The sequence below is a fragment of the Loxodonta africana genome, chromosome 27 (assembly GCF_030014295.1).
Source record: "Loxodonta africana isolate mLoxAfr1 chromosome 27, mLoxAfr1.hap2, whole genome shotgun sequence".
Taxonomy (NCBI): Eukaryota; Metazoa; Chordata; class Mammalia; order Proboscidea; family Elephantidae; genus Loxodonta; species Loxodonta africana.
In genome coordinates this window covers 515,373-539,931 of record NC_087368.1, presented here as the reverse complement: position 1 = coordinate 539,931, position 24,559 = coordinate 515,373, and the positions used below count along the sequence as shown (strand labels likewise).

The 24,559-nt window shown below is 43.2% G+C and overlaps 1 long non-coding RNA gene across 5 annotated transcripts in view; it reads right to left on the bottom strand.

Moving 5' to 3' along the window:
* LOC135228725 (uncharacterized) overlaps positions 1 to 18,488 on the bottom strand; it is a 68,337-nt gene extending 49,849 nt beyond the window's left edge. For all 5 annotated transcript variants that reach the window (XR_010319507.1, XR_010319509.1, XR_010319505.1 and 2 more), the window contains exons 1-2: positions 18,379 to 18,488; positions 18,080 to 18,185 (exon numbers count right to left, since the gene is read on the bottom strand). This is a non-coding gene — a long non-coding RNA (uncharacterized LOC135228725). The remainder of the gene's footprint in view (positions 1 to 18,079; positions 18,186 to 18,378) is intronic.
* Positions 18,489 to 24,559: the final 6,071 nt, after the last annotated feature.

Genomic DNA, 24,559 nt, shown 5'->3' with positions numbered 1-24,559 from the left:
CGGAAGGAGAGAACAAATTTTGGGGGAACAGCTAGTTGTCTGCCACCAGCTAAACTTGCTATAATCACTGTGGCAGGTTTTGCCCCTAATTGCTGCATTTAAAAAAAAAAAAACCCATTGCAGTTGGGTCGGTTCCAACTCAGAGAATTCTTAATAGATAAATAAAAGAATGACTGGGAGGATGAATACACCTCTTCGTATCTCAACTATTGTAAAAAGCCATTAAAATATTTTTAACGTCAATGTCTTTAAGGATCATTTTTCATAAGAATCATTTTTAATTGTTGCAAGTCTTTTGAAGCTAGGGAAATGTTTATTAATAACCTTGGATGTATATTTTTAAATCCAGTTTATGCCATCGGTAAATGATACTAAACAAGGGCTTCTTCTTGCATGCCATCGATTTGATTATGACTCGTAACAACCCTACAGGACAGGGCAGAACTGCCCCATAGGGTTTCCAAGGCTGCAGTCTTTAAGAGGGCAGATTGTCAGGTCTTTTCTCCCACACAGCTACTGGTGGATCGAACTGAACCGCACTCAGCAGCCAAAAGTTTAATGGGTACGGCAGCAGGCCCTCTTAAGAGTTTCTTAATCTAGGAAATCTGTGGATAGAATTCAAGAGGTGTATAAACTTGGAAGAGAAAACTCACATCTGCACTACCTTCTAACTGAAATTTAGCATTGTTGTTAGGTGCCGTCGAGTCAGTTCCAAAGAATAGCGACCCTATGCACAACAGAATGAAACACTGCCTGGTCCTGTGCCATTCTTACAATCGTTGTTATGCTTGGGCTCACTGTTGTAGCCACTCTAGCAATCCACCTCATTGAGGGTCTTCCTCTTTTCCACTGACCCTGTACTTTGCCAAGCATGATGTCCTTCTCCAGGGACTGATCCCTCCTGACAACATGTCTGAAGTATGTTAAGACGCAGTCTCGCCATCCTTGCTTCCAAGGAGCAAGACAGATCTTGTTCGTTCTTTTGGCAGTCCATGGTATACTCAATATTCTTTGCCAACACTGCAATTCAAAGGCGTCAATTCTTCTTTGGTCTTCCTTATTCACCGTCCAGCTTTCACGTGCATATGATGCAATTGAAAATACCATGGCTTGAGTCAGGTGCACCTTAGTCTTCAAGGTGACATCTTTGCTCTTCAACACTTTAAAGAGGTCTTTTGCAGCAGATTTGCCCAATGCAACGCGTCTTTTGATTTCTTGACTGACACTTCATGGCTGTTGATTGTGGATCAAGTAAAATGAAATCCTTGATAACGTCAATCATTTCTCTGTTTATCATGATGTTGCTCACTGGTCCAGTTGTGAGGATTTTTGTTTTCTTTATGTTGAGGTGTAATCCGTACTGAAGGCTGTGGTCTTTGATCTTCATTAGTAAGTGCTTCAAGTCCTTTTCACTTTCAGCAAGCGAGGTTGTGTCATCTGCATAACGCAGGTTGTTAATGAGTCTTCCTCCAATCCTGATGTTCCGTTCTTCTTCATATAGTCCAGCTTCTCGGATTATTTGTTCAGCATACAAATTAAATAGGTATGGTGAAAGAATACACCCCTGATGCACACCTTTCTTGACTTTAAACCAATCAGTATCACCTTGTTCTGTCCGAACGACTGCCTCTTGATCTATGTACAGATTACTGATGAGCACAATTAAGTGTTCTGGAATTCCTATTCTTCACGGTGTTATCCATAGTTTGTTATGATCTACACAGTCAAATGTCTTTACATAGTCAATAAAACACAGGTAAACATCCTTCTGGTATTCTCTGCTTTCAGCCAGGAACCATCTGACATCAGCAATGATATCTCTGGTTCCACGTCCTCTTCTGAAACCAGCCTGAATTTCTGCTAGTTCCCTGTCAATATACTGCTGCAGCCGTTTTTGAATGATCTTCAGCACGGCAATGGGTTTGTTTTTTTTTTTTTCTTTAGGTTAGAAAGAGATAACGATAATCTGTAACCAAACGCTCACCCAGGGAGAAAAACTAAATCTCTCCGACACAGCTAGACGATTTGCAGATGGGCTATATATACAAAACCAACAAAGACTTAGAGACACAAACAAACTAAAACTCAAAGGATGGGAAAAAATATATCAAGCAAACAACAATCAAAAAAGAGCAGGAGTAGCAACATTAATTTCTGACAAAATAGACTTTAAAGTTAAATCTACCACAAAGGATAAAGAAGGACACTACATAATGATAAAAGGGACAATAGACCAGGAAGATATAACCATATTAAATACTTATGCACCCAGTGACAGGGCTGATCAATATACATAAAACAAACTCTATCAGCATTGAAAAGTGAGACAGACAGCTCCACAATAATAGTAGGAGACTGCAACACACCACTTTCAGTAAAGGACAGGACATCCAGAAAGAAGCTCAATAAAGACATGGAAGATCTATATGCCACAATCAACCAACTTGACCTCGTAGACACATACAAAACACTCCACCCAACATCAACCACCTATACTTTCTTTTCTAGTGCACACGGAACATTCTCTAGAATAGACCACATATTAGGTCATAAAGCAAGCCTTAGCAGAATCCAAAGCACTGAAATATTACAAAGCATCTTCTCTGACCATAAGGCCATAAAAGTGGAAATCAATAACAGGAAAAGCAGGGAAAAGAAATCAAACACTTGGAAACTAAACAATACCCTGCTCAAAAAAGACTGGATTATAGAAGACATTAAGGATGGAACAAAGAAATTCAGAGAATCCAGTGAGAATGAAAACACTTCCTATCAGAACTTTTGGGACACAGCAAAAGCGGTGCTCAGAGGCCAGCTTATATCAATAAATGGACACATTCAAAAAGAAGAAAGGGCCAAAATCAAAGAATTATCCCTACAACTTGAACAAATAGAAAGAGAGCAACAAAAGAAACCCACAGGCACCAGAAGAAAACAAATAATAAAAATGAGAGCTGAACTAAATGAAATAGAGAACAGAAAAACAATTGAAAGAATTAACAAGGCCAAAAGCTGGTTTTTTCAAAAATGCTAACAAAATTGATAAATCATTGGCCAAACTGACAAAAGAAAAACAGGAGAGGAAGCAAAGAACCCAAATAAGAAATGAGAGGAGCAATATTACAACAGACCCAACTGAAATTAAAAGAATCATATCAGATTACTATGAAAAACTATATTCGAACAAATTTGAAAACCTAGAAGAAATGGATGACTTCCTAGAAACACACTACCTACCTAAACTAACACAAGCAGAGGTAGAACAACTAAATAGACTCATAACAAAAGAAGAGGTTATCAAAAAACTCTCAACACAAAAAAGCCCTGGTCCGGATGGCTTCACTGCAGAGTTCCACCAAACTTTCAGAGAAGAGTTAACACCACTACTACTAAAGGTATTTCAGAGCACAGAAAAGGACGGAATACTACCAAACTCATTGTATGAAGCCACCATATCCCTGATACCAAAACCAGGGAAAGACACCACAAGAAAAGAAAATTATAGACCTATATCCCTCATGAACACAGATGCAAAAATCTTCAACAAAATTCTAGCCAATAGAATTCAACAACATATCAAAAAAATAATTCACCATGACCAAGTGGGATGCATACTAGGTATGCAGGGATGGCTCAACATTAGAAAAACAATTAATGAAATCCACCACATAAATAAAACAAAAGACAAGAATCACATGATTTTATCAATTGATGCAGAAAAGGCATTTGACAAAGTTCAACACCCACTCATGATAAAAACTCTCAGCAAAACAGGACAAGAAGGAAAATTTCTCAACATAATAAAGTGTATTTATACAAAGCCAAAAGCCAACATCACCCTAAATGGAGAGAGCCTGAAAACATTCCCACTGAGTTCGGGAACCAGACAAGGATGCCCTTTATCACAACTCTTATTCAACACTGTGCTGGAAGTCCTAGCCAGAGCAATTTGGCTAGATAAAGAAATAAAGGGCATCCAGACTGGCAAGAAAGAAGTCAAAGTACCTCTATTTGCAGATACTTTGTACAAGTGATCTTATACACAGAAAACCCTAAAGAATCCTCAAGAAAAGTACTGAAACTAATAGAAGAGTTCAGCAGAGTACCGGGATACAAGAGAAACATGTAAAAATCAGTTGGATTCCTCTACACCAACAAAAAAAACACTGAAGAGGAAATCACCAAATCAATGCCATTTACAGTAGCCCCCAAGAAGATAAAATACTTAGGAATAAATCTTAGTAGAGATGTAAAAGACTTATACAAAGAAAACTACAGTACACTTCTGCAAGAAACCAAAAGAGACTTACATAAGTGGAAGAACATACCTTGCTCGTGGATAGGAAGACTTAACAGTATAAAAATGTCTATTCTACCAAAAGCGATCTATACATTAAATGCAATTCCGATCCAAATCCCAACGACATTCTTTAAGGAGATGGAGAAACAAATCACCAATTTCATATGGAAGGGAAAGAGGCCTCGGATAAATAAGGCATTACTGAAAAAGAAGAACAAAGTGGGAGGCCTTACTTTACCTGATTTTAGAATCTATTATACCGCCACGGTAGTCTAAACAGCCTGGTACTGGTACAACAACAGATACATGTACCAATGGAACAGAATTGAGAATCCAGACATAAACCCAGCCACATGTGAACAGTTGATATTTGACATAGGCCCCCAAAACAGTTAAATGAGGAAAAGACAGTCTTTTTAACATACGGTACTGACATAACTGGATATCCATCTGCAAAAAAAAGGAAACAAGACCCATACATCACTCCATGCACAAAAAACTAACTCAAAATGGATCAAAGACCTAAATATAAAATCTAAAACAATAAAGATCATGGAAGAAAAAATAGGGACAACGTTAGGAGCCCTAATACATGGCATAAACAGTATAGAAAACACTATAAAGAATGTAGAAGAAAAACTACATAACTGGGAGCTCCTAAAAATCAAACACCTATGCTTATCCAAAGACTTCACCAAAAGAGTGAAAAGACTACCTACAGACTGGGAAAAAGTTTTTAGCTATGACATTTCAGATCAGCGCCTGATCTCCAAAATCTACATGATACTGCAAAAACTCAACTGCAAAAAGACAAATAACCCAATTACAAAATGGGTAAAAGATATGAATAGACACTTCACTAAAGAAGACATTCAGGTAGCTACCAGATATATAAGGAAATATTCATGATCATTAGCCATTACAGAAGTGCAGATCAAAACTACAATGAAATTTCATCTCACTCCAACAAGGCTGGCATTAATCCAAAAAACACAAAATAAGAAATGTTGGAGAGGCTGTGGAGAGATTGGAACATGTATACACTGCTGGTGGGAATATAAAATGGTACAACCACTTTGGAAATCGATTTGGAGCTTCTTTAAAAAACTAGAAATAGAACTACCATATGATCCAGCAATCCCACTCCTTGGAATATATCCTAGAGAAATAAGAGCCTTTCCACGAACAGATATATGCACACCCATGTTTATCGCAGCACTGTTTACAATAGCAAAAAGAAGGAACCAACCACGGTGCCCATCAACAGATGAATGGATAAATAAATTATGGTATATTCACACAATGGAATAGTACGCATCGATAAAGAACAGTGAGGAATCTGTGAAACATTTCATAACATGGAGGAACCTAGAAGGCATTATGCTAAGTGAAATCAGTCAGTTGCAAAAGGACAAATATTGTATAAGACCACTATTATAAGAACTTGAGAAATAGTTCAAAGGGAGAAGAAAACATTCTTTTGTGGTTATAAGAGGGGGGAGGGGGCATTCACTAATTAGATAGTAGATAAGAACTACTTTAGGTAAAGGGAAGGACAGCACTCAATACAGGGGACGTCAGCACAACTGGACCGGACCAAAAGCAAAGAAGTTTCCTGAATAAACTGAACGCTTTGAAGGTCAGCGGAGCAGGGCCGGGGGCTTGGGGACTATGGCTTTGGGGAACATCTAAGTCAATTGGCAAAATAAATTCTATTAAGAAAACATTCTGCCTTCCACTTTGAAGTGTGGCGTCGGGGGTCTTAAATGCTAGCAAGCAGCCATCTAAGATACATCAATTGGTCTCAACCCACGTGGATCAAAGGAGAATGAAGAACACCAAGGACACACGGCATTTATGAGCCCAAGAGACAGAAAGGGCCTCATGAACCAGCAGCTACACCATCCTGAGACCAGAAGAACTAGATGGTACCTGGCTACAACCGATGACTCACCTGACAGGGAACACAACAGAGACCCCTGAGGGAGCAGGAGAGCAGTGGGATGCAGACCCCAAATTCTCATAAGACCAGGCTTAATGGTCTGACTGAGACTGGAAGGACCCCAGTGGTCATGGCCCCCAGAACTTCAGTTGGCCCAGGACAGGAACCATTCCTGAAGCCAACTCTTCAGACATGGATTGGACTGGACAATGGGTTGGAGAGGGATGCTGGTGAGAAGTAAGCTTCTTGGATCAGGTGGAGACTTGAGACTATGTTGACATCTCCTGCCTGGAGGGGAGATGAGAGGGTGGAGGGGGTTAGAAGCTGGCAAAATGGACACGAGAGCAGGCTGTTTCATTAGGGGGGGAGTAATTGGGAGTGTGTAGCAAGGTGTATGTGGTTTTTGTGTGAGACACTGACTTGATTTGTAAACTTTCACTTAAAGCACAATAAAAAAATATTAAAAAAAAAAAAAAAAAACCAACAGGCCTACCCCATGGGCACCGCCACAGTCCAAGACGCAGACCCGAGAAGGGATTATAATACCCAAAGAAGCAGGTGGACAAGAGACCACATGTTAGTGTGCCTGGTTGAGAGGATGAAAGCCTACAGAATAAAACCTACCAATTTCAATAAACTGGCCAGTATCGACCACGGGCCCCATGAAAACACCATTCTGTGGCCCTTTAATGTCTTTGATTCTTTTTTTACTATTTGGGCCCTGCCTCTTCAAAATACTCACTCTTTTTATATCCTCCAGGTTACAACAGTTTCAGTTGCAAATGGCTGGAATTCAGACATCAACAAATAATATAAGTCTTGAAAACCCTTTGGATCAAGCTGCCCAAAGCTTCACTCCTGGCTCCATGAAGTCGAGCTAACCACCCCCATTAGAGAACAAGTGCCACTCCTAGGGCCAGCTCTATGCCCCCAGTGACAGCAAGAAGTAGCTACAGAAGACAGACCACCCCCCCTTCAACAACCCCAAAGATTTGGAAGAATGGCACTTGAGGGGGGAAAGATTAAGGGGAAGGGTGAGAGCTTATGCTCCGGTAGAAGAAGTGACAGGGAGGGGTGACGTTCCTCAATAAGATAGTCCCTAACTTGATAAGGTCCCTGGCTTGGCTGTTAAATGTTAAGACGGAGAGAGAAGAGAAAAAGGGTATAAAACCCTAAGAAAACAACTATCAGGGCTCTCAGACTGTCCCTCTGAGCAGCCGCTAGATGCTCTCTGGTCAAGTGCACTTTTCGCTATTAACCCTCTGCTAACTAATAAAACCCCTTGCTTGCTTGACACTCTTTGTCTCAATGTTTGAATTCTTTCTTACACCGAAGACAAGAACCCAGGCTATTCTCTGGTAACAGGCTGAGCTCCAATCATTTATATCTCTAACAAGTTCCTAGGTAATGCTGATGCTACTAGGACCACACTTTGAGTAGCACTAGATTAAAAACTTCAACATATTCCAAAATGTGTGTCAACTTGACTAGGCCATGATTCCCAGTATTGTATGAGGATCCACCACTTTGTCATCTGATGTAATTTCCTATGTGTTGTAAATCCTACCTCTATCATCTTAATGAGGTGGGGTTAGGGGTATTTATGTTAATGAGGCAGGACTAAATCTACAAAATTAGTTTGGATTTTAAATCAATCTCTTTCAAGATATAAAAGAGAGAAATGAATACAGAGACATGGGGACCTCCTACCACCAAGAATGCAGAACCACAAGGGGGGCGCTTCCTTTGGACCCAAGGCCCCTGCACTGAGAAGCTCCTAGGATGGGAAGATTGCTGACAAGGACCAACTCTCAGAGCTCACACAGAGAAAAAGCCTCTCCCTGGAGCTAGCATCATGAATTTGGACTTCTAGCCTTCTAAGCTGTGAGAGAACAAATTTCTCTTTGTTAAAGCCATCCACTTGTGGCATTTCTGTTACAGCAGCACTAGATGACTAAGACACCAACCTATCTACCAAAACAGCTTCTCTCACTGTCCCCTTTCTGCTACACAGAAGTGCCCCTTCTAGTAAAAACACCTAGTACTGTAAACGCAGGGCAGACAGAATATAAATAACAAGGCTACCCGTCTAAGATGGCATCTCCACCTATTAGATCCAAGGTCTGTTCACATTTGTCATAAGCTTTGCAAGTGTATCTAACACTACAGAGACCAGAAAACACCGCAAGGGCGAACGCAAGCCTGCCAGGATGGTTTTCATCTAATTCCTGCACTGACCCTGCCTGGGAGTCAAGTTGGTGCTTTCTATTAAAATAACGTACATCACTCGGGTCTAGATCAGGATTACAGCATTTCGCACCTTTCCGACACACAGTTCTGAAGAGCAACAAAAGAGCACACGTATCATAGTAAAGCATTTATCAAAGGCATATGCTGAGGACAACTTTTTTCCATATTCCAAAAGAGAGGAGACAGAAACGTAAAGGCTCTAGAACAAAGAGACTTCTGCAAACAGTCTCTGGTCTTCATTAATCACCTGCAACAACTCTTCTGGATCAGCAGTCACGTGCAAAGATATTCTGATTTTTGGGGTCACTTCTCTGTGTCCTCTGGTCTAATTGTATATGAGTCACTTTCACATCAGGAGATCGCCCCAACAAGTGCACTTTCCTGACTGCTCTTCTCAACAGCCTCCTTCCTGCCTGCTGCACCCTCCCCTTTCTTTCCTCTCCAAAAGAAAGCCTTCATCCAGAATACACTGTCACAATAAACTAGGACAGGATGCCTTCAAATAAACTCAGATGCCAGTACTGTTCACCATTTCCCACACCACTAAGCCTTTACCCTTCTCCCAATTCCCACTGCCCCTCAGTTACTGCCATCAAAAGATTAAGAGTGATCTTTGGGCCCTGGAAATGTGGGGAGACAGGTATTGTTTCTGAGCACTCAGAGAACCCCCTAGTTCCCACACAGTACTATGCACATTACTTTCCTTAGACTGTGTCTACTGGTAGGGAAGCTGAGGCACGATGAGGTTAAATCATTAAAATGCAGTCCCAGAGAAACTCAGAGCAAGATTAAATTACTGCATCTCCCACTGTAGTCACTCTCACCTGGGGCTCTTTGGGTGCCCCTCCCCCCTCACGCAGACAGCTGGCGTGTCTGGAGATACTTTTGATTGTCACGATTGGGGAGGAGGGCAATGCTACTGACATCCAGTGAGCAGAGGCCAGTGATGCTGCTAAACATCCTACAAAAAGCACCCCACCACCACCACCAAAACAAGAACTGTCTGGACCAAAATGTCAAAATGTCAACTGCACTGAGGTTGAGAAACTCTGGTCTACTGGTATCGCTAGGATTACTTTCTTTGGTCGCTGACTGATAGTTAAAGAATGGCTTACTCTACAGTTTTATCATTGGACAGCATTTACACATGCCGGTCAAGTGCTATTTCTGACATGCTATACTTTTTAGTTACTGTTCAAACCTGTTCAAACAGTTAACTATAGGGAGCCACAAAGGAAAATGAGTAGAGCTCGCAAAGCCCAACTCTTTTCCTTTATTGAGAAAACCCGGCAAAGACCAGCTCCTTTCCTTAGCAACCTCCATCCCCTGAGCTGTGGTCTGCCTGTGCCTGGCTGCTCACCTGGAGTCTTCAGTTGCTGACATGCTTCTGCAGCTGCCTTTCCTCTGCTTTGCCCATCCCCACGCACATGCGTCACTACAGAGCAGTAATGATGTACATTGATGGGAATCTCCAGAGATCTACAGACCCTAATTGTCTACTTTGTTCAGTAAATTGCACTCATTACCGAGCCATTTGAGGCACCTAAGGACATCAGCCTTTCTGGCTGCCCTCTGTCTGAGGCTGGGCAATGGGGCATTATCTAGTAAGGGCTCCAAAGTACTAACGGAAGCTTAAAACAACACTCCAAACAGTTTTGAAGCTGAACAGAGTTTTTATTTTTAATTCTTCCCTTCCTGTCCCTCTTTCCAAACCATCCTTGGCTCTGCCTAGATTTCTATTAGTTGTCGTTTTCTCTTCAAGGAGTCTGATTTGAGTTCAAGCTGTAGAAGCTGGAGAGCTCAGAAAGAGACGTGGTATCTTTTCTACCCCTTCTTCCCAGACTTCCACCTGGACTCTGAGAAGGGGACACCAAACAGTGACTTTCTCCTTCTGGCCTCAACAATCATCAGCACCAATGAGAGCTCAAAGCCAGCCTTGGTCATGATGCTCCCAATGCCAATGCCTGAGTCACTGTTGTTAGGTGCCATCAGATTTCCAGGTCTTTCTCCCATGGAGCCGCTGGGTGGGTTCCAACTGCCAACCTTATGGTAAGCAGCCGAGTGCTTAACCATTGTGCCACCAGGGCTCCTTACCTGATTCACTAGCAACTGTAAACAGATGAGTATATGGACACGTGACTGCCACTGAGGAAGGATTAAGTGGAACTGCAGAACCATGTGCTTTGCTAATGCTATTATCCACCAAACCTGGAATCTTCAACTCTCTGGCAAGTTGTTCCCTTTCTGGAAACAGTAATTAACGACAGAAAAGTTAAAGAAAGTGATCCACGGAGAAGGAGGATGGTGGTTGAGGTAATGTGAACTGGCAGAGCTAACAACCTGATTAAAAAAAAAAAAAAAATACAGGAAAAAGGCAATCAGACCTGGTTTCATTCTGGACAACACACCTCAGGAAGGCCCAACAACCCTTCCCTGATTCCAGGAAAATCACATCTCATGTAAAAAAAAAAAAAGAAATCCCAAATAATGCCTGAGATAATTACATGCACATAATGAATTCCATCCCATCACCTAAAACCTAATGATTTTATCTGCACAATTACTGATTGGCATGGCGTCTATGAGTTGTATCAGATCCATGGGCATGAATGCTTCGAGATGTTCCTACAGCTGAACGAGGCCTTGGGGCTGAAGGACGCCCAGGCTGGGAAGCAGCCAGAGGGGAGCATGGCTCAATCTAGCCTTCTGAAGTCTAAGAAAGGGCAATCTACCTCCTGCCATAAAAAACTTATGTTCAAGAGAGAGCAGCCTGACTCAGACTAATGTCCTTCACTTCCTGTCCCCCATTTACACACCCTGCCCCTGCCTTCCTTCCCTACCATTTTGAAATTCACATGCTTGAACCCCTGCTTCATACAGGTGTGCCTCCAACACACTCAGGAGCTCTTCACGTACCTTGGTCTGGGCCTCCGCTAAAGATGTTGGCCTACACTGGCGTTTTGGGGGGCATGAGGGACACTCTAGCTTAGATTTTAAGGTTTTTACTATAAAGAATGCTTGGGAAAGATAGGATAGCATTCCTGCATGTAAGAATTAGATTTTAAAACCAGTCACAGAACTGGCCATGCCTGGGTTGAAAGCCTAGATCACTAGCAGACTAGCCAGGGAAACTATCTCAGGGTATTTCATTGCTCCTGACAGCAATCTGCACGTCTAGAAAATACAGATACCTACCATCCTGCGGTTTGCCATGAGGTTAGTGATGTATGTATGACTCAAAGATCCCACAGTGCTGGAAGTCACCAGACTGCTGGCCTTAAAATCGTCTTAGATTAGATTACATGGCATCTGGGACTTGGCCTCTAGGGAGTCCTGGTCCCCCTGTCCCTGTTGGTTGATGGATTGACTGGACAGCTGGTTTAGGGGAGGGAGTTTCCAAGTTCCTTTTCTGCTGACCTAGCCACGTCCTGTCTAGCCTCCAGGTAAACCTCAGCACCTAAAAGGAAACCTCGCCCCACCCCACTTCCTGGAGGATTCCAGCTTTTATGTGGGATCTGTACACACCACATGTCTTACTGCCCCCAGATGCTCAGAGTCTAATTTCTTTGCACTCTGGAAGGCACATTTGCATTCTTCGCCTGTATCCCTTCTCCTCGCCCCTTTGTATATCCCATTTTTATATCTGTTTCTTATTTTACAATAAAACTTTGCTATCAAAATAAATATTAATGAGACTTTAAATTTCTTCTCACCCTATATCATGGATTGTATTATGTCCCCCAAAAATGTGTGTAACAACTTGGTTAGGCCAGGATTCCCAGCGTTCTGTGATTGTCCTCCATTTTGTGATTGTAATTTTATGTTAAAGACGGGTAGGGTGAGATTGTAACACCCTTATCAGGTCATCTCCCTGAGCCAATGTAAAGGGAGTTTCCCTGGGATCTGGCCTGCACCACCTTTTATGTCTCAAGAGATAAAAAGGAAAGGGAAGGAAGCGGAGAGTTGGGGATGCAGCACCAGGAGCAGACCTCATCATTTGGATCTGAGGTTCCTGTGCTGAGATGCTCCCAGACCAAGGGAAGACAGATGCATCACAAGGACCTTCCTTCAGGGCCGATAGAGAAAGAAAGCCTTCCCCTGAAACCACCGCCCTGACTTTGGGCTTCTAGCCTACTGGGCTGAGAGAGAATAAACTTCTCTTTGTTAAAGCCATCCACTTGTGATATTTGTTATAGCAGCACTACATGACTAAGACTCCCTACACTCACAGTATGAAAATGCCTTCTAAATGAGAATTTTCCAGAGGCTTCAGAAATATCTATACATATCACCTAATCAGACAATTCAGACTTGCAAGGAATCTTAAGCAACACTTGCCACTTCATCAATCCCAGTGAACAGGTGAGAAAACTGAGGTTCAGAAAAGTGAAGAGAGTTGGGGTCACATAAAGAGGCAATGTTAATAAGCTGTTGTGACTATCACTATCTAGTACTAGCAGGATTTTTTTCCCCAACAATTTTTACAGGTACAATTCAGTGACACTGATTACATTCAACATTTCATACAACCAACGACTATCCTTTTCCAAATTATCCCACCACCATTGACAGGAACTCAGTGGCCCCTAAGCACTGACTTCCCCTTTACTCCTCTGTCCCACCCCGGCGATCACTAATAAGCTCTGGTCTCTATAGATCTGCCTATTTCATATAAAAAGGATCAAACAGTACCTTTCTGTGACTGATTTATTTTGCGCAGCATAATGTTTTCCAGGTTCATCCACATTATAGCATGTACCAGGATTTCACAGCTGAGTAACAGCCCATCGTTATGTACATTCCACATTTTGTTTATGCATTCATCTCTTGATAGACATTTCCCTTGTTTTCACCTTTTGGCTACTGTGAATTGTGCTACAATGAACACTGGTACACAGGTTGCTGTTTGCATCCCTGCTCTCAGCTCTTCGGGCCACATGCTTAGGACTGGAACTGCTGGGTCATATGTTCTACATTTAACTTTTTTAAGGAAACACCAAACAGTTTTCCACAGCGACTGTGGCATTTTGCATTCCCACCAGCAATGAACGAGAGTTCCAATTTCTCCACATCCTTGCCAACAGCTGTTATTTTCCTCTTTTTTTTTTTTTTTTATTATACCCATTCTAGTGGGGGTGAGGTGGTATGGCATTGTGGTTTTGATTTGCATCTCCCTAACGACTAATAATGTTGAGCCAGCACCAGCAGAATTTTAGGATTCGTCATCGGTAGTAAAGCAAGCTCATCAGTTCATTTGAAGACAGACAGAAATAAACCTCCAATAAGCTGAGCACAGAATACGAACTGCAAAAGAAAGCAGGTGGCTGGGGTACTGGCACCAAAGGCAGTGTCCTCTACCTGGGTCAGGGTCAAAGCTGAGGGCCTCACTACGCACTGTAACCTCCCCATCACTGGCGACAGCACCCATCTCCCTCAAACATGTCTACAAAATTCAACTCAACGGACAGCCATCTAGTTATTTCCAAAAAGAGAATGGATGAATGGACCCTGGCTCGTAAGGTCAATAAAACCAATGTCCAAGTTTTCGGTTGTGAATAAAATCTCAAAAGGACAGAATTTAAGAAAATCCATACTTCTTAGGAAGTTTCAAGTTTCAGAAGAAACTGATTTGAGAATAACTTTGACCTGCCTTCTGTGTCAGCCCTGAAATATAGTGGCTAATTAACCAACAGTATATATTTTTACTAATACTCTCACCCCTGCGTTCAAAGTATGTGATTATTGGATACTGATCAGGTTTAAAAGTCACATGTATATTTCCAGAATCCCACCCACGTGTGTAGACTAGCTTTAGAAGCAAAGAAGTAGAAACCATGAAGTTACAGGGAATTTTGATTGAATTATGATTTCAACTTCACATTCAAGTAACCAATTTATGCAAAGTGCTTTCAAACCCTGTATTTTGATGCTTAATTGTTAGGTTACATTCCGCCTTCTCGCCCACTACACAAAGACACACACACACACCCAGCAAAGTAACCACAACCATCCCTCAGTCCCCATAAGACCCTTTATTCCAACCTTATAGAAACACTTTGGCTTTCACAGCTATTTTCTTTGAGCTCCTCTTTGACTGAGATCTCACAAAGCCTCTCAAGATCTTCTAGACTAGAGGCTACACACTGCTGGTTTGCCAGCTCCATTATTTCACCTCCTCCAGGAATTCCCAGAGACAGCAGTGCCACCTGCTGGTAGGGAGGGCACAATCTGCTTTCTGGAAGCCTATGGGTGACAGGAATGGCAGCCTAGATTTCTGTCTTTGGGAGCCTTTCTTTCCTAGAGCACATCATAAGCATAAGCTACAACCTGAGATGTGTAACCTCCACAGAAGCCTCCATTGTGACCGGCAGGTCATCTGGAGGCCATGTAAAGCAAAGCCAGGCTGGCCAACAATGAGGCACTTCTGCCTGGAAATGCCTCCTCAATGCTGCAAATGCAAGAGCCTCACTGAATTCAACATTTCCTGGCTCTCCTTTTCCCTCACTGCTTCAGTATCACATAATAGCACTCCCAGTCCCCACCTGAGGCTATGCTATCTAGCTCTGTCTCACATCCTAAGGAAGGTGCTCAGACCTCTCTCAATGTGAAGGCTCTTGTATTTACACAATGTGACACAGATCCTTCTCAAAGGACACTACTCCTTAGGCATGCAGGTTGGACTCTAATCTCTTTCATTTGCTCTCCATCCTCCAGGTGCCTCACCCAAAGGACAGAAATGATAGAAAGGAAACGATTTTGTTGTTGTTTTGGAAATAACACTAGTGAGCTTTTACTGACTCAGAAAACAAAACCTTGTGCTATACGTCACTGATATATGTTGCGTCCCTCAAGATGAACGAAGCCTGCCGATCTTCCTGGTTTCCCTTGCTTAACCTGATCAGTGTTTTTCAACCTTTTCAAAGCCCCTTCCATAGGCTTAAAATAAGAACTGCACGCCCTTTGTTTAGTTTTCACAGGCAGTCCCCAGTTACAAAAGACCCACTAACATGCAACCTGTAGTTACAAACCAATCCCCGTAAAGCCTACTTACATTAAAAATTTGAGGTGTATACAATGGTTCATAATAATAAACTGGAGCTACTTTGGGAAGCGCATTAGAACACTGTTATTATTACCATATTATCATGTTAAAGATATTTTAGTGTAGCTGGAAATGATTCTTTAATGTTTATGTATAGAAAAGGTACACTACATGCTAAGACAAACATTTGATTAACTGATGTTAGATACAAACCGTACCTAACTGTTCTGACTTACGTACAAATTCAAGTTAAAGACAGATTTAGGAGCGGAACTCGTTCGTAATCCAGGAACCGCCTGCATGACAAAAATGACATTTTTTTTCTTTAGACCTAAAAGCATATACTTTTTAAGTTATACCGCCTCTCTCAACCTTCAGAATTCCTTCCTCTACCATCACCAATACCAACTTAAAAATTTTAGGCAAAATTTTAAGTTATTCCCAATAATTTGCTTTGTGTTCCAAACTACTAGCCGACAACCTATATTTCACTTTACTAAGTTTTTTTTTTTTAAGGGTGGGTTTTAGGGACAGCTGGGAAACCCTGGTGGCGTAGTGGTGAACTGCTATGGCTGCTAACCAAAAAGGTCAGCAGTTCAAATCCGTCAGGCGCTCCTTGGAAACTCTATGGGGCAGTTCTACTCTGTCCTATAGGGTCGCTATAAGTCAGAATCGACTCGATGGCAGTGGGTTTGGTTTGGTTTAGGAACAGCTCTTATGTTCCCAGCAAGTTTGAGCTTCGCACCAACTTCTCCTTTTACTTTCATGCACCTCAGAGTTCTCAGCTCCCTAACAAAGCGAAGTGCTCCCTCTTCAATTATTTTTTATTTAACTTGTCAAGCTAATTGATTTCCTATCAAGTGTAGACATTTTGTCAGGATGCAGGGGCGGATTAACCAGTAAGCAAGGTACTCACGGGATTACACTAAGCAAGGTGTGCAACTGGCTTGTGTTTACTTACCAATCAGTAGTGCACAATTTCATGGGGCTTTCATCACATCTTTCATGTGGTGAAAAACAGGTAAAATTTTGACTAGTAAGTAGGCACAAGTAACCCAATGTGTACCTTGCTTATTGGATAATCCATCTCTGGAGTATGTCTCAGATGTTTGAAAATCATACTGTTTCCTAAAGAAACCAATCTGTAGCGAGAATACGAATAAAAGGGCTTTGAAAAAGTATCAGGATGTCTCCAAGGAATCAGGTAAATACAGATTTTTGTCAATCTCATGCCAGAATAAATGCTAAATGGATTACATTGAAACTCCAGAATACAGTAAAATTAACAAAGTAGTTAACCAGGGGAAAACTGAAGGGACCTTTTATGTTTCACTATAAGGATGTACAGTATACCCTTCCTAGTGCAGGTCTGCAGAAATGGAGGAGAGAGGTAGGCGATACCCTGCAGTTTTAATCTGCTCTGAAACTCCTGCACACACCTCCCCTTTTCAAAGCGTGGTTCACAGGAGATATTCCCTCCCCGAACATCCCTCTTCTGCCAGCCAAATGGTCTTCTTCAAACACACCCTTTTCAAAGAACTGAGGAAGTCTGAAGAGGCTTAATTTAGACCCTGCCTTCCTCTCCCTACAGCCCAGTAACATGCAGAAAACAACTACTTTCCCTCTTGAACAAAAAAAAAAAAAAATTTTTTTTTTCGAACAGCCCCTGAAAAACCTCAGTTTACAACGACCCCCCACCCCACACACATACAAAATCTGTCTTCTTGAAGAAGAATCTCAGTGTGCTGACCTGGTCCGCAGTTCACTGCAGGCATCTCCTTCCTCACAATTCACCAGTCACCAGTTGAGCGTCTCATTTAGACCTGCTCCACTAGCGCCCAGCTGCTTAGAACATTTTTACCCCTGTAAGGAATCTCTGGGTTCCTTCAGCCCACTCAGAGCGCCCAACTGCGGGGAACCTGGGCCCTTCAGCCCACTCAGAGCGCCCAGCTGCGGGGAACCTGGGCCCTTCAGCCCGCTCAGAGCGCCCAGCTGCGGTGAAACTGGGCCCTTCAGCCCGCTCAGAGCGCCCACCTGCGGGGAACCTGGGCCCTTCAGCCCGCTCAGAGCGCCCACCTGCGGGGAACCTGGGCCCTGCAGCCCGCTCAGAGCGCCCAGCTGCGGGGAACCTGGGCCCTTCAGCCCGCTCAGAGCGCCCAACTGCGGGGAAACTGGGCCCTTCAGCCCACTCAGAGCGCCCACCTGCGGGGAACCTGGGCCCAGGGCTCGCCTGCAGGTCCAGCGGGCAGAGAAGCTTCTCCGGGCGACACTCGGGCTCGGTCCCAGGGTCACGCCGCCCCCACCCCGCCCGCACCGGGGCAGAGAGCGCTTCTGCACAGCTGCGCCTGCAATTGGGCGTCGCTCACAGCCCCGGGATCAGTGCGGGTCCCGAGGCTTCAGAGGTTCGCGTCCCAAGGCCTGGGCCACTTTAACGGGACACTCCATTTCTTCCTTCATTTTCCCGCTGCATTAATGCCACCTTCTGCTGGGCCCCAGCCCGGGTCCGCGCCTGGAACGCCCCCACCTCACCACCAGCGCCCTTTACCTGCCAGCATCCCTCTGGGCAGGAAACAAAGGTGGAGACGACGCTGCCAGGTGGGCAACTCCTCTCGGGAGGCCCTGTCTCCGCGGTGGGGAGGATGTAGAGATGCCTAAGAGGGTACGAAAGGGAAACCGAGGCACCGAGGTGTTGGCTGAGCCTGGGTCTGCGGCCACCTCAGAAGCGGGGCTCCCGGGGCGGGGCGGGTTAGCCCCAGACTACCCCCGCCACGCCCCGCCCTGCCATCCCGCTGGCCCGGACTGGCGAAGGTGCGACCGGACGGGCAGCCCCACGGGGTCCCTCACCTCAGGACAAGCGCTCCGGTTTCCTCCGACGGCGGGAGAGAAAGCCCCGCCGCTCGCGCACGCGCACTAGCGCTCTCGCGCCTTCGCCCCTCTGGTCCACGCGCGCGCCCCTCCAACCAGGCTCTGGCCCGCCCCAGCCCTGTTCGTCAGCGTCCGCGACAGCCAATCCGCTTGCACGGGAGGCCCAGCGCCGGTCACGTGGCCACAGCAGCCAATCACCAAATTGCCCTGGGCTGCGCAGGCTCCCAAGTCCCTGGGGTGTCTTGCTACAGCGCGGAGGGTGCAAGGCTTGCAGGAAAAGACTAAGCCTGCGTGTTCGGGGACTGAGAAGCCCTGGATTGATCTTTTGCTACATCTGTTAGTTTCTAAAATCCTAATATGAATAGTCATTAACTGGGTGTCTTGTTAAAATGCAGATTCTGCTCCAGTAAGTTTGGGGTACGGACCTGAGATTCCAGCTTTCTAAGTAGCTCCCAGGTGGTGGTGATGATGCTCCTGGTCCGAGGACCACCCTTGAGCAGCAAGATTTTAAGGAAATCTGTCAGAAAGTGTTGGTTTTGCACCTTCCCATGTTATTTTCACGTTTTGAGACCTCTTCCTCCAGTGATGCAGAGCATTCCAGTGACTGACTAAGCACTGGGTGTCCTGGTGACGCTCATACTTTGGGCACCGGCTGAGAGAAAAAACCCGCTAACCAAACCCACTCTGTGGTGTCGATTTGGACTCATACGACCCTACAGGACAGAATAGAACTGCCCCATAGGGTTTCCAAGGCTGTAAATCTTTAGGGAAGCAGACTGCTTTGTCCCAGGAGCTCCTGGTGAATTGGAACCCCTGACCTTCCACTGCTGTGCTGTGTTTAATTGCCACACCACCCACCCTTAGGCTAAGGGACAACAACCTATGCCAACTTGGGATTGGACTGTGGAAAGTAGAAATGGAGACTGTATGATCCTTGGAAATAACAGGACTGTGTTTGTTCTAAAACACTGGGCCTGCGTTTCTGAGTGGCAGCTGTGCCAGACTCTGGCATAAAGTGCCCCCTACTTTATGGAGTTTACAGTCTATTATAGAACTCCAAGGGCAAGTTCAGGAAGGGAGCTTGGAGTGTGGGAAAAGATGCAGGGACCTAATGGTGGCAGCATAAGCTAGGGTGGTTGTAAACTAACCTGCCTTAGAAGTCTTAAAAATTTTCCCAGATGTTCTTCTGTAATTCCAGAGTCAGGACGTCAAGAAGCCCATTGCCTCCGCCATCTCTCAGACTTGACCTAAACTTAGTGTACAGACTGGCCATCTAGAAGCTTTGTTGTTCAGCATAGCCAAGCTCTTATTACCCAGTGTTGTACTAATGTGGTTCAAGCATCTAAGTGCTAAATTCTCTAAACTATCAAACACAGTATGATATCCCACCACATTGCTTCAAGCAGTTATCTCTCACTATTCATAAAGGGGATTAAACTCTAAGTTTAATCTCTTTTCTCTAATGAGAAAACTTCATCATTGTCAGTGTGTCTTATCCGGACTAGAAGTGAAGGCCAATTAGTAACCTCGGACATTTTTCATCACATCGCTCAGTATCAGAGCAGACATGGCACAAAACTCAGAGTTTCTGGGAACACGTTAAATCAAGTATAGCACCTGTTTTGGTTACAGCAGGAATAAACAGCTGTCCAACTGAGAAAAATACATTTGAAGTCTCAAAGAAAATTTCCTTTGCTGTCTTCTAAGGTCGCTATGAGTCAGAATCAACTCGATAGCAATGGGTTTGGTTTGGGTTGGTTTTAGCATTAAACTGGAGGAGTCCTGGTGGCTCAGTGGTAAAGTGCTCGACTATTAACCAAAAGGGCAGTGGTTTAAACCCACCAGCTGTTTCATGGGAGAAAGATGTGGTGACCTGCTTCTGTGAAGATGACAACTTTGCAGACCTTATGGAGCAAGTCTACTCTGTCGTATAGGGTCGCTATGAGTCGGAATCAACTCAAGGGCAATGGATTTGGTTTTGGGTTTATCATTAAACCAGTGGTTCTCAAGCCTGGCTGTACACTAAAGGTTTTTAAGGGTGTAGATTTTGGGCCCCTGTGCCCAGAGATTCTGACTGGGGTGAGGCATGGAACCTGGGTTGCCTTAGGTTTAAAAAGCTCCACAGGTGGTTTGCTATCCAGCATGTGTGAGAACACCTGCATAAGTTGCTAGATCAATGGAGTCATTCTTTCACAAGGAAAAGTCATCTCTGCAACACAGAACACTAATGACATGAAGACTGTGAAAACAGAAGGCATTTTCCATGTAATCCATAAGAATAGATAAGAAAGGCCAAAAATAATTCACAGGAAATAAATACACCAAAGACAATTCAGCAGAACAAATAGAAAAGCCAGCTCCACAGAAATCCACCCACTGATCTGTTATGAGCAGAACCTCTATAGAATCCTTTATAATGGCTAATTACATACATTTTTATCTCTCTAGCAATAAACATCTTCTCTAAATGTAATTGATTTCATTCACAAAAACTCACAGGGTATCCCAAAGTTTACTCTCCATAACATTTTTTTTATTAACTTTTATTGAGCTTCAAGTGAAGGTTTACAAATCAAGTCAGACTGTCACACATAAGTTTATATACACCTTACTCCGTACTCCCACTTGCTCTCCCCCTGATGAGTCAGCCCTTCCAGTCTCTCCTTTCGTGACAATTTTGCCAGCTTCCAACTCTCTCTATCCTCCCATCCCCCCTCCAGACAGGAGATGCCAACACAGTCTCAAGTGTCCACCTGATATAATTAGCTCACTCTTCATCAGCGTCTCTCTCCTACCCACTGTCCAGTCCCTTTCATGTCTGATGAGTTGTCTTTGGGAATGGTTCCTCTCCTGGGCCAACAGAAGGTTTGGGGGCCATGACCGCCGGGATTCCTCTAGTCTCACTCAGACCATTAAGTATGGTCTTTTTGTGAGAATTTGGGGTCCGCATCCCACTGATCTCCTGCTCCCTCAGGGGTTCTCTGTTGTGCTCCCTGTCAGGACAGTCATCGATTGTGGCCGGGCACCAACTAGTTCTTCTGGTCTCAGGATGATGTAGGTCTCTGGTTCATGTAGCCCTTTCTGTCTCTTGGGCTCTTAGTTATCGTGTGACCTTGGTGTTCTTCATTCTCCTTTGATCCAGGTGGGTTGAGACCAATTGATGCATCTTAGATGGCCACTTGTTAGCATTTAAGACCCCAGACGCCACATTTCAAAGTGGGATGCAGAATGTTTTCACAATAGAATTATTTTGCCAATTGACTTAGAAGTCCCCTTAAACCATGGTCCCCAAACCCCCGCCCTCTGCTGACCTTTGAAGCATTCAGTTTATCCCGGAAACTTCTTTGCTTTTGGTGCAGTCCAGTTGAGCTGACCTTACATGTATTGAGTACTCTCCTTCCCTTCACCTAAAGCAGTTCTTATCTACTAATTAATCAGTAAAAAAAACCTCTCCCACCCTCCCTTCCACTCCCCCTCGTAACCACAAAAGTATGTGTTCTTCTCAGTTTATACTATTTCTCAAGATCTTATAATCGTGGTGTTATACAATATTTGTCCTTTTGCCTCTGACTAATTTTGCTCAGCATAATGCCTTCCAGGTTCCTCCATGTTATGAAGTGTTTCACAGATTCGTCACTGTTCTTTAACGATGCGTAGTATTCCATTGTATGGATATACCACAATTTATTTATCCATTCATCCGTTGATGGACACCTTGGTTGCTTCCAGCTTTTTGCTATTGTAAACAGAGCTTCAATAAACATGGGCGTGCATATCTCTGTTTGTGTGAAGGCTCTTATTTCTCTAGGGTATATTCCGAGGAGTGGGATTTTTGGGTTGTATGGTAGTTCTATTTCTAACTGTTTAAAATAACGCCAGATAGACTTCCAAAGTGGTTGTGCCATTTTACATTCCCACCAGCAGTGTATAAGAGTTCCAATCTCTCCGCAGCCTCTCCAGCATTTATTATGTTGTGTTTTTTGGATTAATGCCAGCCTTCTTGGAGTGAGATGGAATCTCATCGTAGTTTTAATTTGCATTTCTCTAATGGCTAATGATCGAGAGCATTTTCTCATGTATCTGTTAGCTGCCTGAATATCTTCTTTAGTGAAGTGTGTGTTCATGTCCTTTGCCCACTTCTTGATTGGGTTGTTTGTCTTTTCCTGGTTGAGTTTTGACAGAATCATATAGATTTTAGAGATGAGGCGCTGGTTGGAGATGTCATAGCTGAAAATTTTTTCCCAATCTGTAGGTGGTGTTTTTACTCTTTTGGTGAAGTCTTTGGATGAGCATAGGTGTTTGATTTTTAGGAGCTCCCAGTTATCTGGTTTCTCTTCGGCATTTTTGGTAATGTTTTGTATTCTGTTTATGCCTTGTATTAGGGCTCCTAAGGTTGTCCCTATTTTTTCTTCCATGATCTTTATCGTTTCAGTCTCTATGTTTAGGTCTTTGATCCACTTGGAGTTAGTTTTTGTGCTTGGTGTGAGGTATGGGTCCTGTTTCATTTTTTGGCAAATGGATATCCAGTTATGGCAGCACCATTTGTTAAAAAGACTATCTTTTCCCCAATTAACTGACACTGGGCCTTTGTCAAATATCAGCTGCTCATATGTGGATGGATTTATATCTGGGTTCTCAATTCTGTTCCACTGGTCTATGTGTCTGTTGTTGTACCAGTACTAGGCTGTTTTGACGACTGTGGCTGTATAATAGGTTCTGAAATCAGGTAGAGTGAGGCCTCCCACTTTCTTCTTCTTTTTCAGTAATGCTTTGCTTATCCGAGGCTTCTTTCCCTTCCATATGAAGTTGGTGATTTGTTTCTCTATCACAGTAAAAAATGACATTGGAATTTGGATCGAAGAGCATTGTATGTATAGATGGCTTTTGGTAGAATAGACATTTTTGCTATGTTAAGTCTTCCTATCCATGAGCAAGGTATGTGTTTCCACTTAAGTATGTCCTTTTGAATTTCTTGTAGTAGAGCTTTGTGGTTTTCTTTGTATAGGTCTTTTACATGTTTGGTAAGGTTTATTCCTACGTATTTTATCTTCTTGGGGGCTACTGTGAATGGTATTGATTTGGTTATTTCCTCTTCGATGTTCTTTCTGTTGATGTAGAGGAATCCTAGTGATTTTTGTATGTTTATCTTATAACCTGAGACTCTGCCAAACTCTTCTATTAGTTTCAGTATTTTTCTGGAGGATTCCTTAGGGTTTTCTGTGTATAAGATCATGTCATCTGCAAATAGAGATAATTTTACCTCCTCTTTGCCAATCTGGATGCCCTTTATTTCTTTGTCTAGCCTAATTGCTCTGGCTAGGACTTCTAGCACAATGTTGAATAAGAGCAGTGATAAAGGGCATCCTTGTCTGGTTCCCGTTCTCAAGGGAAATGCTTTCAGGTTCTCTCCATTTAGAGTGATATTGGCTGTTGGCTTTGCATAGATGCCCTTTATTATGTTGAGGAATTTTCCTTCAATTCCTATCTTGGTGAGAGTTTTTATCATAAATGGATGTTGGACTTTGTCAAATGCCTTTTCTGCATCAATTGATAAGATCATGTGGTTTTTTGTCTTTTGTTTTATTTATGTGATGGATTACATTAATGGTTTTTCTGATATTAAACCAGCCTTGCATACCTGGTATAAATCCCACTTGATCAGGGTGAATTATTTTTTTGATATGTTGTTGAATTCTATTGGCTAGAATTTCATTGAGGATTTTTGCATCTCTGTTCATGAGGGATATAGGTCTGTAATTTTCTTCTTTTGTAATGTCTTTACCTGGTTTTGGTATCAGGGAGATGGTGGCTTCATAGAATGAGTTAGGTAGTATTCCGTCATTTTCTATGCTTTGAAATACCTTCAGTAGTAGTGGTGTTAACTCTTCTGTGAAAGTTTGGTAGAACTCTGCAGTGAAGCCGTCCTGGCCAGGGCTTTTTTTTGTTGGGAGTTTTTTGATTACCATTTCAATCTCTTTTTTTGTTATGGGTCTATTTAGTTGTTCTACTTCTGAATGTGTTAGTTTAGGTAGGTAGTGTTTTTCCAGGAATTCATCCATTTCTTCTAGGTTTGCAAATTTGTTAGAGTACAATTTTTCATAATAATCTGATATGATTCTTTTAATTTCATTTGGTTCTGTTGTGATGTGGTCCTTCTCGT